The sequence below is a fragment of the Elephas maximus genome, chromosome 1 (genome assembly GCF_024166365.1).
Source record: "Elephas maximus indicus isolate mEleMax1 chromosome 1, mEleMax1 primary haplotype, whole genome shotgun sequence".
NCBI classification, from domain to species: domain Eukaryota; kingdom Metazoa; phylum Chordata; class Mammalia; order Proboscidea; family Elephantidae; genus Elephas; species Elephas maximus.
The window spans coordinates 99,857,708-99,874,268 of NC_064819.1; positions in this window are offsets into that span (position 1 = coordinate 99,857,708).

Genomic DNA, 16,561 nt, shown 5'->3' on the forward strand with positions numbered 1-16,561 from the left:
CTCCTTGAAAACTCTGTGGGACAGTTCTACTCTGTCCTATAGGGTCGCTATGAGTTGGAATCAACTTGATGGCAACGAGTTTGGTATTGGTTTATAGGAGCACAGAGGAGGGTATTTAACCCAGAACTGGGGGTGAGGTGGGGAAAGAGGATTCAAGTAATATGTTATGGAGAAAGTCATATTAGAATTAAAGGACACATTGTAGCATGCCAGGTGAAGAAACACAAAAAGACATTTTAGGCAAGAGGACTGACCTGAGAAATGGCAGAGACATGATAGAAAAGCATGATCCTGGGTTTCAGAACACTCGGTAAGCTACAGCACAGAACCTGAGGGCTAGAAAAGGCACAAGAGGAAGATGGAGAAGTTGGCTATTTCAATACGCAGTTTTAAAATAATATCAGGAAAATTTTGTTAAATTATAGTTTTTAGTATTTGTTCTAGTCTCCATGTTTTAAAAATTCTTTGACTCCTATTATAACTATGCCGGCTCTTCTTTGCCTATCCTCAATATTTGTTACTTTCTCTCAAATCCAAAAAAAAGTATATATTGTATTATTTCATTTACATATCATTGGTTGCCTGGAGGAAGGGGGTATGCAAGAGAATAAGACAAAGAAATTATAAAGGGCCTAAGGGAACTTTCGGAGGTGACGAATATGTTCATTATCTTGATTGTGGGGATGGTTTCACAGGTGTACACATATTTTGAAACTTATAAGTTGTACACTTTAAACACGTGCAGTTTATTTTATATCAATTATACCTCAGTAAAGCTATCTAAAAGAAACTATGCTGCCACTTATCACTATCATCTTTCTAAAATCATCAATCGTGTTTTTAATTTTCAAGAAGTCTTCCTTGTTCTGTGTTCTTTTTTCATAGTATTATGACCTGTTTATAATAAAGCAATATCTTTGAGAAGATGAATTAGTTTTTGTTGCTGTTTCTCTTATATTTCCTGATTTGTCTCAGATATAATTTTTTTCTCTTTTCTTTTTTCAATTTTGGTTTTGAATTTTTTATACTATAGGTCTTCCTCAACGCCAGGTGATCTTCGGTTTTCTGTTCACATTGTTAAAATGGAAAAGAGGGCATCTCACTGAGAGCCACATACACAGGAAGGCCGGGTACAAAGCCCACATGTATTGCTTTGGGTAAGGTGCAGGGATCTTGCTTTACAATCAGGTCCCCAAATTCCAGAATGAGGAAGGCTTTACCAAAGTGTGCCAAAACCACACTAGCTGCCCTAGTTCCCTCCATACTTTGTATTCAATTCTTTTTAGAGAAATATTCTGTGCTCTTTGTGCTGGAACTTGAGTGGAAGGGATTCTCAGTCATCTCTTTTTTTCAGCCTCGATGTTCACTTCCACTTTCACTCCCCATGAAAGCAGTCTCTCCTCCCTTATGTGATGAAGCTGTCTTTCCCTTCCTAAAAATCATCTACCTCTTTCCCCTGCAAGAGAAAGGCAATCCCCTATAACTAGAGTCAGATCAGCATGCTCTGGGAAAGAAAAATTCAAACCAAATCTAGGAGAAGAAGACTTACATATAACAATAATTATAGGGATTTTGCTAATTTATAGCAGGACTGGTTTCCATCTGCTCACCAAGTAAGGAGGAATGTAATTGTAGATTGGGACTGAATTTATTGATGTGGTGTCCTTACTCAAGATTTTAGATTCATTGTGCTAGCAGCTGAGAGTAGTTCTAACAGTTTGCTCAGCTGGTTAGCCAAAACCCAGACACACCCTGGCTTCCACTTAACAATGAACCACCCTAAGTTGAGGTACCAGAAGTTTCTAGAAATAATGCAGAAGAAATTTCAAGACTTGGGGAGACAGAAATGTTGGAAGAATTTATCCTATGTATACCCCAACAGCATCACCACCATGAACATACAATTATGAGCTCTCAAAGAGCCCAGAGAGATTCCCTTCACCAGAGGCTTAAGACATCATTGGGGGGGTGGGTGCCAGCATCTTTTGAAAAGCCCTTTGATGGCTCTTCTCTGGAGGCAATTGATGCTGCTGGGACATGAAAATGAAATGGGACCCCCAGTTTTAATGGGATTGAAGACTTTAAGAGTGGCAGAGGCCATATAGTGGCACTTAACCATCAGAAGCAAAGTGGGTATGCTTGCCAAGACAGGCAGCAGAGATCTTAGAGATGGTTAGTTTGAGTCTATAATGGTCATGGTGGTTGACTTTCCAACATCCATTCTATCCCAGATGATAGACTCTAAGCCAATCATAGTACTCTTATTCCCTTTGTCAGTGAGGGGTTTAAGAATGGGCATGTCATCAGTTCTGGATGAGGAGATATGAAAGGAACTCTTTCCCAGTCAGGACATTGAATCTGGAATGAGTGATGCAAAGATGAAGGCTTGTTTAGATTTCATTAGTAGTGGCAAATTTCATCAGTAGTGGCAGTGTCCACTGATACCATCTAGAGGCATTGGCAGGGACTTGGATTTCCAGCCTTGTGATAGAGTAGATGTTATGAAGGTTCTCTTGATATAAAAACAACTATACCCTGGAAAAAAAATTTTTTTTGCTGGGCTTGCAAAAAATATTCAAGGGCCAAACCATGAAAAACAAAACTACAAAAAAAAAAAAAAAAAAGGTAAGTTAAAACTTGAGTGACAGAAATGAGCAATGAATAAACAAAAGGCATGAGGGTGTGGGTGAGTCACCCAGAGAGGGAATGCTGATATGCACACTGCAAATCAGAAACTAAACTTTAAGCTGCTGGCAAGTTAAAGGAATTGAACTTCAGACATCACATTAGTCTGGAATTAATATGGAGTCTAATATTGCTGCATATCAGGAGCACCTCCTGCCAAGAAATAATTGCAGATTCTCTTTAAAGAATGTATCTCCAGCTTAGGCCCCAAGGATTCCCACAGGATAAGATCAAACAAATATAATCAACCAAGGAAACACCACCAACCATACCCAGAAAGAACACACCACAAGTGAGAGTCTGCAAAAAATTGAACAACATATTTAGATCTACAAGTAATTCAGAGACTAGATTTATCATATATAGAACATTTTTAAATATATAAAATATTTAAAGAAATAAAAATGAAATCACACCACGAGTAAGCAACAAGAGATCCAGACTGGGGCACAGAGATACAAGAAGTTAAAAAGCCCTGATAGACAGTTTAAGATATATGGGGGCTAGAATGAAAAGGTCTAATTTGTATATCTAGTCAGTCACAAAAGAAGAGACTAGAGACCAGAAAGAAACAATATTAAAACCTGTTCCCGTCGAGTCGATTCTGACTCATAGCGACCCTATAGGACAGAGTAGGACTGTCTCATAGAGTTTCCAAGGAGTGCCTGGTGGATTTGAACTGCCAACCTTTGGGTTAGCAGCTGTAGTTCTTAACTGCTACACTAGCAGGGTTAATAGACCAAATGAAAGACACAAATTCTCAGACTCAGAATGCAGAATGTATATCAAGCATGATAAATAAAAAAGAGAACCATATCTAAACATAACATAGTGAAAGTTAGAACACCAAAGAGAAAGGGAAGATTTTAAAAGCAGTTAGAGAGAAAAGGCAAATCACCTACAAAGGAACAACAAATAGAGTAATAGCAGACTTCAACAGCAACAACAAATTCTAGGATATTAGGATAGTGTTCAAAGTGCTGAGAGAAAATAGCTATCAACCTAAAACTACACATCAAAGAATTATCTTTCAAGAAAAATTATGAGCTAAAGATATTTTTAGGTAAACAAAAATGAACAGACCTGTAAAGGAATTTCTAAAGGGTTTTTATGCTCCAGGTAGAGGAAAAAAAAAAAAAAAAGCAATGAGATTTAAGAAAGAATGGTGGGTAAAAATGTTGGAAACATACAGGCGTCTCTAAACAAACAAAACGATAATTATGAAAATGTCTACTATATGAGGTTAAAAAAAGGTCAGGGCTTCTAACAAAAAGGGGATGGTGAGACAGCAACTTCTCCCTTCTTGAAGATGTCTTACAAAAACTGAAAGATGCCCTGAAAGTATTGCTCTGAGATAATCTTTAAAACTTAAGCCAAAAATATTCCCTGACATCATCTTAAAACTCAGCAATGGTTTAGCTTAACTAGTAAAAAAATGTCTGCCTTGAGCATTATGCTCTTTTAAGAACTATCTATATGAGATAGAATTGACAACAGCAACTCCAAAGATTAGATAGGAATTCAGGGGGCAGTGAGTTTATGTTAATGGCGGAAGAACAACTCAGAAAAGGAGGGAGAGAATGGCTGCACAACTCAAAGAAAGTAATCAATGTCACTAAATTGTACACGTAGAAACTTGAATTGATGTTTTGCTGTGTACATTCTCAACGACGACAACAAAATAAATAATACTTAGGAAAAAAAACCTGAAAGATGTATGGGGATAAAAACAGTAAATTCCATTTTCAGCAAGACGAGGTGACCAGATATAATCTGTAGTGAAAAAAAATGCATAAAGGCTGCCAAAAGCAGTTAAGAGAATCACAGAGGCTGCACGGGGTCAAGTGCAATAGACGCCACAGGGGATTAAGTGAACAGAAAGGGGCCAGAGGTGGCAGATCTTAGAAAACACTAGCAAAAATGTATTTCTTGTGGGTAAAGGGCTTACTCTGAAGTGAGTAACCTACATCCTTTACACACCACAAGAGCTGAGAAAGCTGGAAAGTACCAGGCAGAGAGCAACTGGTCAGAAGCTGTGTGGGCGTAAGTGCAACAAAGATAAGATGAGAATAACGAAATGACCCAGAGGAGGCAGGGCTCAGAAAATGCCCAGAAAAGTCACTAAAGGAGCCTCCTGCAAATGAACAGGCCAGAAAATCCCAACTCACTGCATAAAGAATAATAAAAAACACTATAGATACTATACAAATACAAAGATAGTATAAGAAAAAAGGTGGGAAGGGATAGCAAAAGTTAAGACATAAAGATCAGACAAGGAACAGATGAAAATTCTGACCCAAAGTTAACTACAATTTTTTAAAAAACAAGCAATCAGCCATCTCAATGAAGGAAAACTACAAAGCATAAACAGAAGAAATTAAGGAAGAAATGGCAAGAAAATAGGAGATGGAGTATGAATTCACTGAACTTAAGAAAGAAGTAGAAAAAAAATCATGTCTGAATTTGGGATCTAATTAGAAATAGCACAAGGGGGAATAGACACAATGCAAACACAGTAAGGGACACAGACAGCAGAAATGAGAAAAGCAAACAAAGTGAAATGGAAATAAAGGGAGAATTAGAATGAACAACCTTGTCCAATAGCAGCACACAAAAGGCTTGAGCAAGGACAAGAAGACCTGTTCTTGGACAATAAGATTTAACATCAAAGAGGTTTCATTTTTTCTTTTAAAAGTACCAAATGGCTTACTTTTCTCTCTCTCTCTCCCTCTTTCTTTTTCCTTTCTCTTTCTTTTTTAAACAAACAAACCAGTTGCCGTTGAGTTGATTCTGACTCATGGCGACACCATGTGTGTCAGAGTAGAACTGTGCTCCACAGGGTTTTCAATGGCTGGCTTCTCAGAAGTAGACCACTAAGCCTTTCTTCCAAGGCACTTCTGGGTGGACTAGAACCTCCAACCTTTTGGTTAGCAGCCTAGTGTGTTAACCGCTACACTACTCAGAGACTTTAAACCAAACAAGTTGTTCCTAAAATTTGTATGGAAAAACAAGAATATCCGGTAAAACAATACTATCTATAATAACATCTAAAAATAGAAAATACTTAGGGACAATTTGCTGAAAATGTGCAAGTCTTCCATACTGAAAGCTATAAAACATTTCTAAGTGAAATTAAAGACGGACATACATGGAAAAATATACTCTAATTATGGATAGGAAGACTCAATATTGTTAAGATGCCCATTTTGCCCAAGTTGATATACAGATAAACTCAATGTCATCCCAAACAAAATTTCAGCAAGCTTTATTATAGAAATTGACAAGCTAATTCTAAAATTTATGTGGAGCGGCAAAAGACATAGAATATGCCAAATAATAATACCCAAAAAGGAAACAAATCTGGAAGGCTTACTCTACTTGGCTTTAAGACTTACTATAAAGCTAAGAAAATCAAACCGAAACCAAACCAAACCTGTTGCCTTCGAGTTGGTTTCGACTCATACTGACCCGACAGGACAGAGTAGAACTGTCCTGTAGGGTTTCAAGGAGTGGCTGGTAGATTCGAATAGCCAACCTTTTTGGTTAGCAGCCAAGCACCTAACTACTACACCACCAGGGCTCCAAAGGAATCAAGGGAATCAAGACAGTGTGATAGTGGCAAAGGGACAGACAATTGGAACAATGGGACAGAACAGGGAGTCAAGAAATAGACCCACACAAATATGGTCAAATTATTTTTGACAAAGCCATTCAATGGAGAATTTATATATATATATATATATTTATTTTATTTTCATTGTTGTTGAGAATATACACAGCAGAACATACACCAATTCAACAGTTTCTACATGTACAGTTCAGTGACAATGATTACACTGAGCTTTGCAACCATTCTCACCCTCCTTTTTCGAGTTGTTCCTTCCCCATGGCGCCGTAAGTCTCCAATCTAATTAAGAAGGGAAAGTCTTTTTTACCAAATGATGCTAGAAGTCTAATTTGCATACAGGAAATGCACAAGTTTTAAATGTATGGTTTTACCAATTGTGACAAATGTATATGCCTATTAATATATTCATATCCTATCGGTCCCCAGGGAAAAGACAATAAAAAAGACTAAGCATATGAAAGGACGTTCAAACTCTCTCGCGATAGAAATTCAAATTAAAGCTACACCAAAATATCATTTCACCTGTCAGACTGACAAAAATCTGAAAGATTGCTACCACATTGTGTTGATGAGGCTGTGGGAAAGCTGGCACTCTCACAGAGTTTGTATGAGTGTAATCTGGTATAACCCTGATAGAAGGCTATCATGCTTCCAAATGCATATACTCTTTGGCCCAGAAATTCCACTTCGGTGATTTAGCCCATAGATATACTTCCACATATGTGAAATGACATATACGTATAGATACAGTTATTCTAAACACCATTGCTTGCAATAACAGGGCTGGAAACAACCCAAATTTCATTAACACGGTTCTGGTAAGTAAATTACGGTAATTCATATAATGAAATATGAGCACCCATTAAAAAAAAAAATAATGAGAACATTCTCTATGAACTGAAATGGAAAGGTCTCCAAGACCTACCAAGTGAAAAAAATCAAGGGGCAGAGCAATGTGCTTTATTATTTAAAAGGAGAGGAGGGTGGTAAAATACATATATTCATATTTGCTTGTACATAATGGAAACCCTAGCAGCGTAGTGGTTAAGAGCTACGGCTGCTGACCAAAAGGTCAGTAGTTCGAATCCACCAGGTGCTCCTTGGAAACCCTGAGGGGCAGTTCTACTCCATCCCATAGGGTGGCTGTGGATTGGAATCGACTTGACGGCAGCGAGTTTTTTTTTTTTTTTTTTGTACATATTAAAATTCTGGAAGGATACATAATAAACTAAGAAGTGGTTTCTTATGAGAGAGAATTAAGAAGGTAGGGGACAAACACAGGATGGAGACTTTTTGCTGTATTCCAGTTTCCAGTTGTTGTCAAGTCGTCTCTGACTCATAGCAAGCCCCTGTGTGTCAGAGTAGAAGTGTGCTCCATTGGGCTTTCTATGGCTGATTTTTCAAGAGTAGACTGCTGAGCCTTTTTTCCATTATGATGTACACCATTTTATGTTTCTACCTTTTGAACCACGTGTAGCTAACACTTAATCAAAAAAAAAGTAAATTCAGAAAGGACAGGTCTAAAAAACTGGAAAATTATAGTATGCAATCGGAAAGTGGGTAGTTGGTGTGAAAAGGTTCTAAGTTCCTGGTATTGTTCAGGAGAGAATTTAGGGTGTTGATTAGCCTGAGACTTCACTAAGCACGCATGGTAAAATTTTAAGGGTAACCACAAAAGAATAATGTTAGAATGTATAATTTCCAAACCAATAGGGATACATAGGAGGAAAAAAAACAACCAATTGAAAAAAAATCCAAATGAGGTGTGTGTGTGTGTGTGTGTGTGTGTGTGTGAGGTAGGGCAGGACTGAAGGGAAAGTGGACAAATAGAAAGCACAAAGCAAGATGATAGAAAGTGGGGCAAATACATCAATAACCAATAAAATTAATGAGTCAAAAATGCCATGGACAGAGATATTCAAACTAAATTTAAAATAAATAAATCCAGTAATAATCAATTTACAACAAACCAAAAAAAAAAAAAAAGACACCAAACCCATTGCCATCAAGTTGATTCCGACTCATAGCAACCCCATGGTGGAGAATAGAACTGCCCCATATAATTTCCAAGGAGTGCCTGGTAGATTCAAACTGCCGACCTTTTAGTTAGCAGCTGTAGCTCTTAACCACTGTGCCACCACGGTTTCCCAGTTTGCAATAAAAAAAAAAAAAATTTTTTTTTTTTTGTTGCAATAAAAACTTAAAACATAAGGCCACCAAATCAAAACCAAACCCACTGCCGCCAAGTCGATTCGACTCGTAACGACCCTATAGGACCGAGTAGAACTGCCCCATAGAGTTTCCAAGGAGCGCCTGGCGGGTTCAAACTCCCAATCCCTTGGTTAGCAGCTGTAACACTTAACCACTACGCCACCAGGGTTTCCCATAAGGGCACAGAGAGGTTGAAAGTAAAAGGACAGAAAAAGCTAACACAGACACAGTAACTACTAATAAAAGAAAGCTGAGTGAGTTATATTAGTTTCAGATAATACGGATTTTAAGACAAAAGACATTATCAGAGAAAATGGGGGTTACTGCATAATTTGCAAAGGGTTAAACACAAAGTAGTTACAAAAATTCTAAACTTGTATGCGCCAACTAAACAGCTTCAAAATAAGTAAAACAAAAATTGATATAACTATGGAATAGTTGGAAACGCTCATCTATTCGCCATCATGGTAAGAGATTTCTACACTGCTTTCTATTGCCGGTAGACTAAGTATGCAAAAAAAAAAAATTGATAAAAATATAGAAGATTCAAAGAACACAATTAATTGTTGGATACAATAGAATCCTGCAACAAATAAGTAGAGAATATGAATTCTTCTCAGGCAAATGTGAAACAGTTGTCAAAATTAAATACCTACCAGTCCATAAAGCAAGTATCGGCAAATTTCAAATAATTGCTATAATATTGATCACCTTCTCTGATTACAATGGACGAAATTAGAAGTCAATAACAAAGAGGTAAATAAAACACTCTCCATGTTCAGAAAATTTAAAACCTACTTCTAAAGCTGTCAATTCTCCTCAAACTGGCATTCAGGTTTAACAATCCCTATCAAAATCACAGCAAGGGTTTTTGAAGATATAGACAAGATTATTCTAAAAATTATATGGAAAGGCAGAGGAACAAGAACAGCTACAATAATTCTGAGAAAGAAGAATAGAGTAAAGGGATCAGCCTAGCTGACTTCAAGACTTTTATACAGCAGCACTAACCGAGACTGTGAGGTATTGGCAGAGCGGTAGGCACGCGGATTAATGGAGCGGAAGAGAGAACGCAGAAATAGACCCACACAAACAAAAATGCTCAACTGATTTTTTTTTTATTGTTGTGAAAATACACACACCAAAACATTCGCCAACTTCACATTTACATTCAATGACATTGGTTACATTTTTCATGTTGTGCCACCGTTATCGCTATCCTTTCCCAAAATATTTCACCACTTTAAATCAATGCCCCCCCCAAAAATTTCCCCTTTCCCCTTCCCTCCCACCCCTGGTAGCCATGAATAATCTTTGGTTTCTCTATATTTGCTTATTTCATATAAGTGAGATCATGCAGTATTTGTCCTTCAGTGACTTAGTTTACTCAGCGTAATGTTTTCAAGGTTCACTCATGTTGTGGCATGCATCAGGGCTTCATTTCTCTTTACAGCTGCATAATATTCCATTGTGTGTATATGCATTTTGTTTATCCATTCATCTGTTGGTGGACATTTCGGTTATTTCCACCTTTTGACTATTGTGAAAAGTGCTGCAATGAACATTGGGGTGTACAGGTTTCTGCTCACGTTCCTGCCTTCTCTTCTTCTGGGTATATAGCTAGAATTGGCATTGGTTGGTCATATGGTAATTCTGTATTCAACTTTCTGAGGAACCACCAAACTGTTTTCCACAGTGGCTGCATCATTTTACATTCCCACCGGCCATGGAAGAGGTTTCCAGTTTTTCCAACCTTGCCAACACTTGTTTTCTGGGGTTTTTTGTTTATCACTGCCATTCTCACAGAAGTGAAGTGATACCTCCTTGTGGTTTTGATTTGCATCTCCCTAATGGCTGATAATGTTGAGCGTCTTTTCATGTGTATGTTGGTCGTCTGAATATCCTCTTTGGTGAACTCAACTGATTTTTCAGAAAGGTGCAAAAGCAATTGAATGGGGGAAAGACAGCCTTTTCAATGAATGACGCTAGACCATCGGGCACCTACAGGCAAAAACAAAACAAAAAACCCAACCCAAACCAAACGAACAAAAAGAACCTTCACAGCGATGAGGAACATAAAAGGTACCCTAGGTGGATCTCAGGAACGCTTAAAATGAAAGGACTGTAACAAAAGGGTAGGGACTGTTTTACTGGTGCTAACATACCCCTGGGGAGTTAGGAGGATGCTGATCTACTGTCAGGACCTGGATGGGGGGGCGGGGTTGAGGAGAATAAAAAGAGATGGATATAAAAGCCCAATTTTAAACCAGGGGGTGTGGTGGGAAAGTTTGGAAGGTTGGGAAATGGTGGGAGGTTGGATCAGGGGAGAAGAAACAGGAGCGCTGGAATGATTTTTGTTTTCCGAAACACTTGCCCTTTTCCACGCCAGCACTAATAACTAACACCGAGTCAATCAATAAAAATTATACAAATGCGTTGATGCAATGAGAAGTGCTAAATGTCCTCATCTGAGGCCTCAGCCACAAATTTTTAAGGCTTACTATTTCTGCATTTGAAATCGAAGCCTCATGGGAAGAAGCAAAGGAGAGCAAAGAAAAAACAGGAGGAGGAAAACCTCGTAGTGGAGAACAGACTGTTCCAACAGAATGATGGTTGCTTTGTTGGGCAAAACTGTCACATCGGCTCACTATTTTCCACATTTCCCATCTTCCCTCTCTGTGCCCCTTCTCCCTTTCCTCGAATCCTCCTTTGGGTATCATCTCTCCCCCTTTATCAAAAACCGCTCTCGGTGAATATGTCACTCTTCCCTCTCCAGGGAGTATTTGAATTTTATATCATACCCTTTATTCCAATAAATTATTTTCAGGTCCCAGTGAACAGGTGGAGAGGCATTTTAGGGGAGATGGAGAACTTTATGGACACCAGTAAAATTATACCACAGAGACAGATACTTGCAGGGTCAGTTCTTGTGCTAAAATGCAGAAATAACTGATATGGTGTCCTAACTTCATTCATGGTTAAGAGTTTAGGATTCAAGAAAAATACTAATTAAAGATTAAAATTATAAGATACTAAATCTAGTTGAACAACTTACACTTGCCACTATTTATTTTCAGGCTTGTGGTTTAGCATTCCATGGGGTATATGGTAAAAAGTACAAGCTAGAATTCAAGTCCAAAGAGGGTAACACAAGCCATAGTAGATGGGTAATTTAAACCATAGTATACTGCACTCAGGAGGACTGGTGGCGCAGTGGTTAAACACTCGGCTGCTAACTGAAAGGTCAGCACTTGGAGCCCACCAGCTGCTCCATAGGAGAAAGACGGGGCAGTCTGCTTCTGTAAAGATTACAGCCTTGGAAACCCTATGGGGGCAATCCTACTCTGTTCTGTAGGGTCCCTATGAGTCAGAATCCGCATGATAGCAATGTTTTTTTTTTTTTTCTGTATTGCAGAAGCCCTGGTGGCACAGTGGTAAGAGCTCAGTTGCTAACCAAAAGGTCAGCAGTTCGAATCTACCAGCTGCTCTTTGGAAACCCTGTGGGACAGTTCTATTCTGTCCTATACAGTTGCTATGAGTTGGAATCGACTAGGCAGCCATGCATGGGTTTGGTATGGACTCTCTTGCAGTCTCTTAAAGCATGGACCTATTTTTTTTTTTTAATTAATTTTTATTGTGCGTTAAGTTTACAAATCAGGTCAGTCTCTCATATAAAAATTTACATACACCTTGCCATACACTCCTAATTGCTCTCCCTCTAATGAGACAGCACAATTCTGCCCTCCACTCTCTCTCCATTGCTGTCATGCCGATTCTGACTCATAGAGACCCTACAGAACAGAGTAGGATTGCCCCCATAGGGTTTCCAAGGCTGTAATCTTTACAGAAGCAGACTGCCGCATCTTTCTCCCATGGAGCAGCTGGTGGGCTCCAAGTGCTGACCTTTCAGTTAGCTCCACACTATTTACTGCCTTATCTAATTTCTCCTGCATGTATTTTCTAGTTATTTCTAGCTTATTTCTTGATTGAAAACTAATCAAGACAAGAAAAAGTATATATTCTACCTTTCTATGTGATCACTAGGCCCTTTCTAGTTTGCGATTTTGTCATTACTTTCCAAAGAGCCTTGTACAGTATTGGACATCCAATTGTTGTTGTTGTTAGGTGCTGTGGGGTCAATTTTCACTTACAGCAACCCCATGTGACAGAGCAGAACAGCCACAGAGAACTTTCTAGGCTGTAATCCAGGTTGTTTGAAGCACCAACCTTCCAGTTAGCAACTGAGTGTTTAACTGTCGTGCCACCAGGGCTCCTCATAGGAAGAGACGAATGGAAGTAAATTTAGAGGGTGTGGGATTTTATTTAAGATCTGTTGTTAGCCTAAGCGTTTTTCTTTTTCTAAGCAAATCTTATATTCCTAATCCATTTTCATTACAGCACAAAAATGTCACAATGATTCCAACCACCAACATTCCTCCAAACTGTGGTTTCAGGTAAGGAATAAACCCCCCCAAAAACAAAAACAAAAAAACATTACCATCAAGTCATACCCGACTCACAACAGCCCTGTAAGACAGAGTAGAACTGCCCTATAGGGTTTCCAAGGACCAGCTGATGGATTTGAACAGCCGACCTTTTGGTTAGTAACCATAGCTTTTAACCACTGTACCATCAGGGCTCCAAATAAGGAATAGTCTGTTAAAAATAATTTAACTATCAGTTAAGGACTATTTTCTTTTTATCATACACATTTTATTAATTTAGTGAGTAAACTAATTTTTTTTTTAAGTGATTAGAGTAAAATGTTGACAAAGATACACTGAGATGCCAAAAACTTCTTTTTTTTTGAGGGAAACCTTTTGTATTCTTGTTCCCTTTTTTGGTTCTAAAGGGTAAAACATTCTTCAAATATGTCCCTTTCAACTGAAACGTAAAGGATTCTTAAAAACTACTATTTGGAATCAAAGTTTCCTGCTCCTGTTTATTGAACTTAATTGCTCTGTGTCTTCATGAAAGGACCAGGGGTTGCTGAATTTAAACTCTTTAAAAACTAAAGATTAAAGTGTATTAAATTTAGTGCCTCTGGGATTTTTTTTTTTTTATTAACTTTTATTAAGCTTCAAGTGAATGTTTACAAATCCAATCAGTCTGTCACATATAAGTTTACATACATCTCACTCCCTACTCCCACTTGCTCTCCCCCTCTTGAATCAGCCCTTTCAGTCTCTCCTTTCGTGACAATTTTGCCGGCTTCTCTCTCTCTCTATCCTCCCATCCCCCCTCCAGACCTCTGGGATTTTTGATACATGTTCCAAATTTGTTTTTGTTGTCATTGTTGTTAGGTGCCATCAAGTCGGTTCCGACTCACAGTGATCCCATGTACAACAGAACAACACACTGCCTTGTCCTGCGCCACCCTCACAATCATTGCTGTGTTTGAGCCCATTGATGTAGCCGCTGTGTCAATCCATTTCGTTGAGGATCTTCCTCTTCTTCGATGACCCTCCACTTTACCAAGCATAATGTCCTTCTCCAGGGACTGATCCCTCCTGATAACATGTCCAAAGTACATGAGATGACGTTTTGCCATCCTTGCTTCTAAGGAGCATTCTGGCTGTACTTTTCCAAGACAGATCTGTTCCTTCTCGCAGCCCATGGTATGTTCAATATTCTTTGCCAACACCATAATTCAAAGACATCAATCCTTCTTAGGTCTTCCTTATTCATTTTCTAGCTTTTGCATGCATATGAGGTGATTGAAAACACCATGGCTTAGGTCAGGTGCACCTTAGTCCTCAAAGTGTAATCTTTACTCTTGAACACTTTTAAGAGGTCTTTTGCAGATTTGCCCAATGCAATACATCATCTGATTTCTTGACTGCTGCTTCCATGGATGTTGACTGTGGGTCCAAGTAAAATGAAAGCCTTGACGACTTCAATCTTTTCTCCGTTTATCATGATGTTGCTTGTTGGTCCAGTTGTGAGGATTTTTGTTTTATGTTGAGGCGTAATCCATACTGAAGGCTGCAGTCTTTGATCTTCATTAATAAGTGCTTCAAGTCCTATTCACTCTCAGCAAGCAAGGTTGTGTCTTCTGCATATTGCAGGTTGTTAATGAGCCTTTCTCCAATCCTGATGCCCCATTCTTCATATTGTCCAGATTCTCAGATTATTTGCTCAGCATACAGATTGAATAAGTATGGTGAAAGGATACAACCTTGACCTACACCCTTCTTGACTTTAAACCATGCAGTATCCCTTTGTTCTGCTCAAACAACTGCCTCTTGGTCTACATACAGGTTCCTCATGAGCACAACTAAGTGTTCTGGAATTCCCATTCTCTGAAATGTTATCCATAATTTGTTACGATATGAACAGTAGAATGACTTTGTATAGCCAATGAAACAGATACCTTTTTATGGTAATCTCTGCTTTCAGCCAATATCCATCTGACAATAACAATGATATCCCTTGTTCCACATCTTCCTCTAAACCTGGCTTGAATTTCTGGCAGCTCCCTGTCGATGTACTGCAGCAAACCTTTTTGAATTATCTTCAGCACAATTTTACTCACGTGTGATGTTCATGATATTGTTTGATAATTTCCCCATTCTTTTGGATTGCCTTTCTTTGGAATGGGCACAAATATGGATCTCTTCCAGTCATTTGGCCAGGTAGCTGTCTTCCAAATTTCTTGGCATAAACGAGTGAGCACTTCGAACATTGCATCTGTTTGTTGAAACATTTCAATTGGTAATCTATAAATTCCTGGAGCCTTGTTTTTCACCAATGCCTTCAGTGCAGCTTGGACTTCTTCCTTCAATACCATCAGTTCTTGATCATATGCTGCCTCCTAAAATGGCTGAATGCTGACCAATTTTTTTTAATTGTGCTTTATTTATTTAAGTGAAAGTTTACAGTTCAAGTCAGCTTCTCATACAAAAACTTACACACACATTGTTATATGACCCTAGTTGCTCTCCCTACAATGTGACAGCACACTTCTTTTCTCCATCCTGTATTTCCCGTGTGCATTCAACCAGCTCCTGTCCCCCTCTGCCTTCTCATCTCGCCTCCAGACAGGAGCTGCCCATATAGTCTCACGTGTCTCCTTGACCTAAGAAGCATACTCCTCACCAGTTATCATTTTATGTCTTATATTCCAGTCTAATCTTTGTCTTAAGAGTTGCCTTTAGGAATGGTTTTAGTTTTGGACTAACGGAGAGTCCAGGTGCCATGATCTCTAGGGTCCCTTGAGTCTCAGTCAGACCATTAAGTCTGGTCTTTTTACTAGAATTTGAGGTCTGCATCCCATTTTTCACTTGCTCCATGAGGGGTTCTCTGTTGTGTTCCCTGTCAAGGCGGTCATTGGTGGTAGCCGGGCACCATCTAGTTCTTCACGACCAATTCTTTTTGGTGCAGTGACTCTGCGTATTCTTTTCATCTTCTTTTGATGCTTCCTGCGTTGTCCAATATTTTCCCAGTAGAATTCTTCAATATTGCAAGTCGAGGCTTGAAATTTTCATTTCTTTCAGCCTGAGAAATACTGAGCATGTTCTTCCCTTTTGGTTTTCTAACTCCAGGTCTCTGCACATTTCATTATGATTTGTTTTTAATGGCATAATTGTCTCATGTTACATTTAAGATTATATCCTAGTGAACTGGTTATGTGTGCAGCTACACTGATAGAAACCAACTGCAGATGTCAAAAATGAAAGTGAGAACATCTGTAATGTTATTTTTAAAATACGAACGTTGAAAATCAAGGAAAAACACTTAGATTGAATAAGGTCCTAATACTAAAGGTTTTGAATACACAAACCCGGGAACCGTGTGCATTAGGTTGACTTAATGCATTTTCAACAGCAATTAAATCATTATTTTACTCACTGTTACAAGTGGAAACCAAACCATGTACTTTCTCAAAATATTTATTCATTCATTTTACTGGTAAAAGATAGCTCCCAAATGCACAAATGGGAGTTGTGCTAAATAAATTCTGAGAACATCATCAAGAAATAAAAGTTATTAACTAGTAACTATATGGATAAATGATTACTGTATTTCATGTTTCAA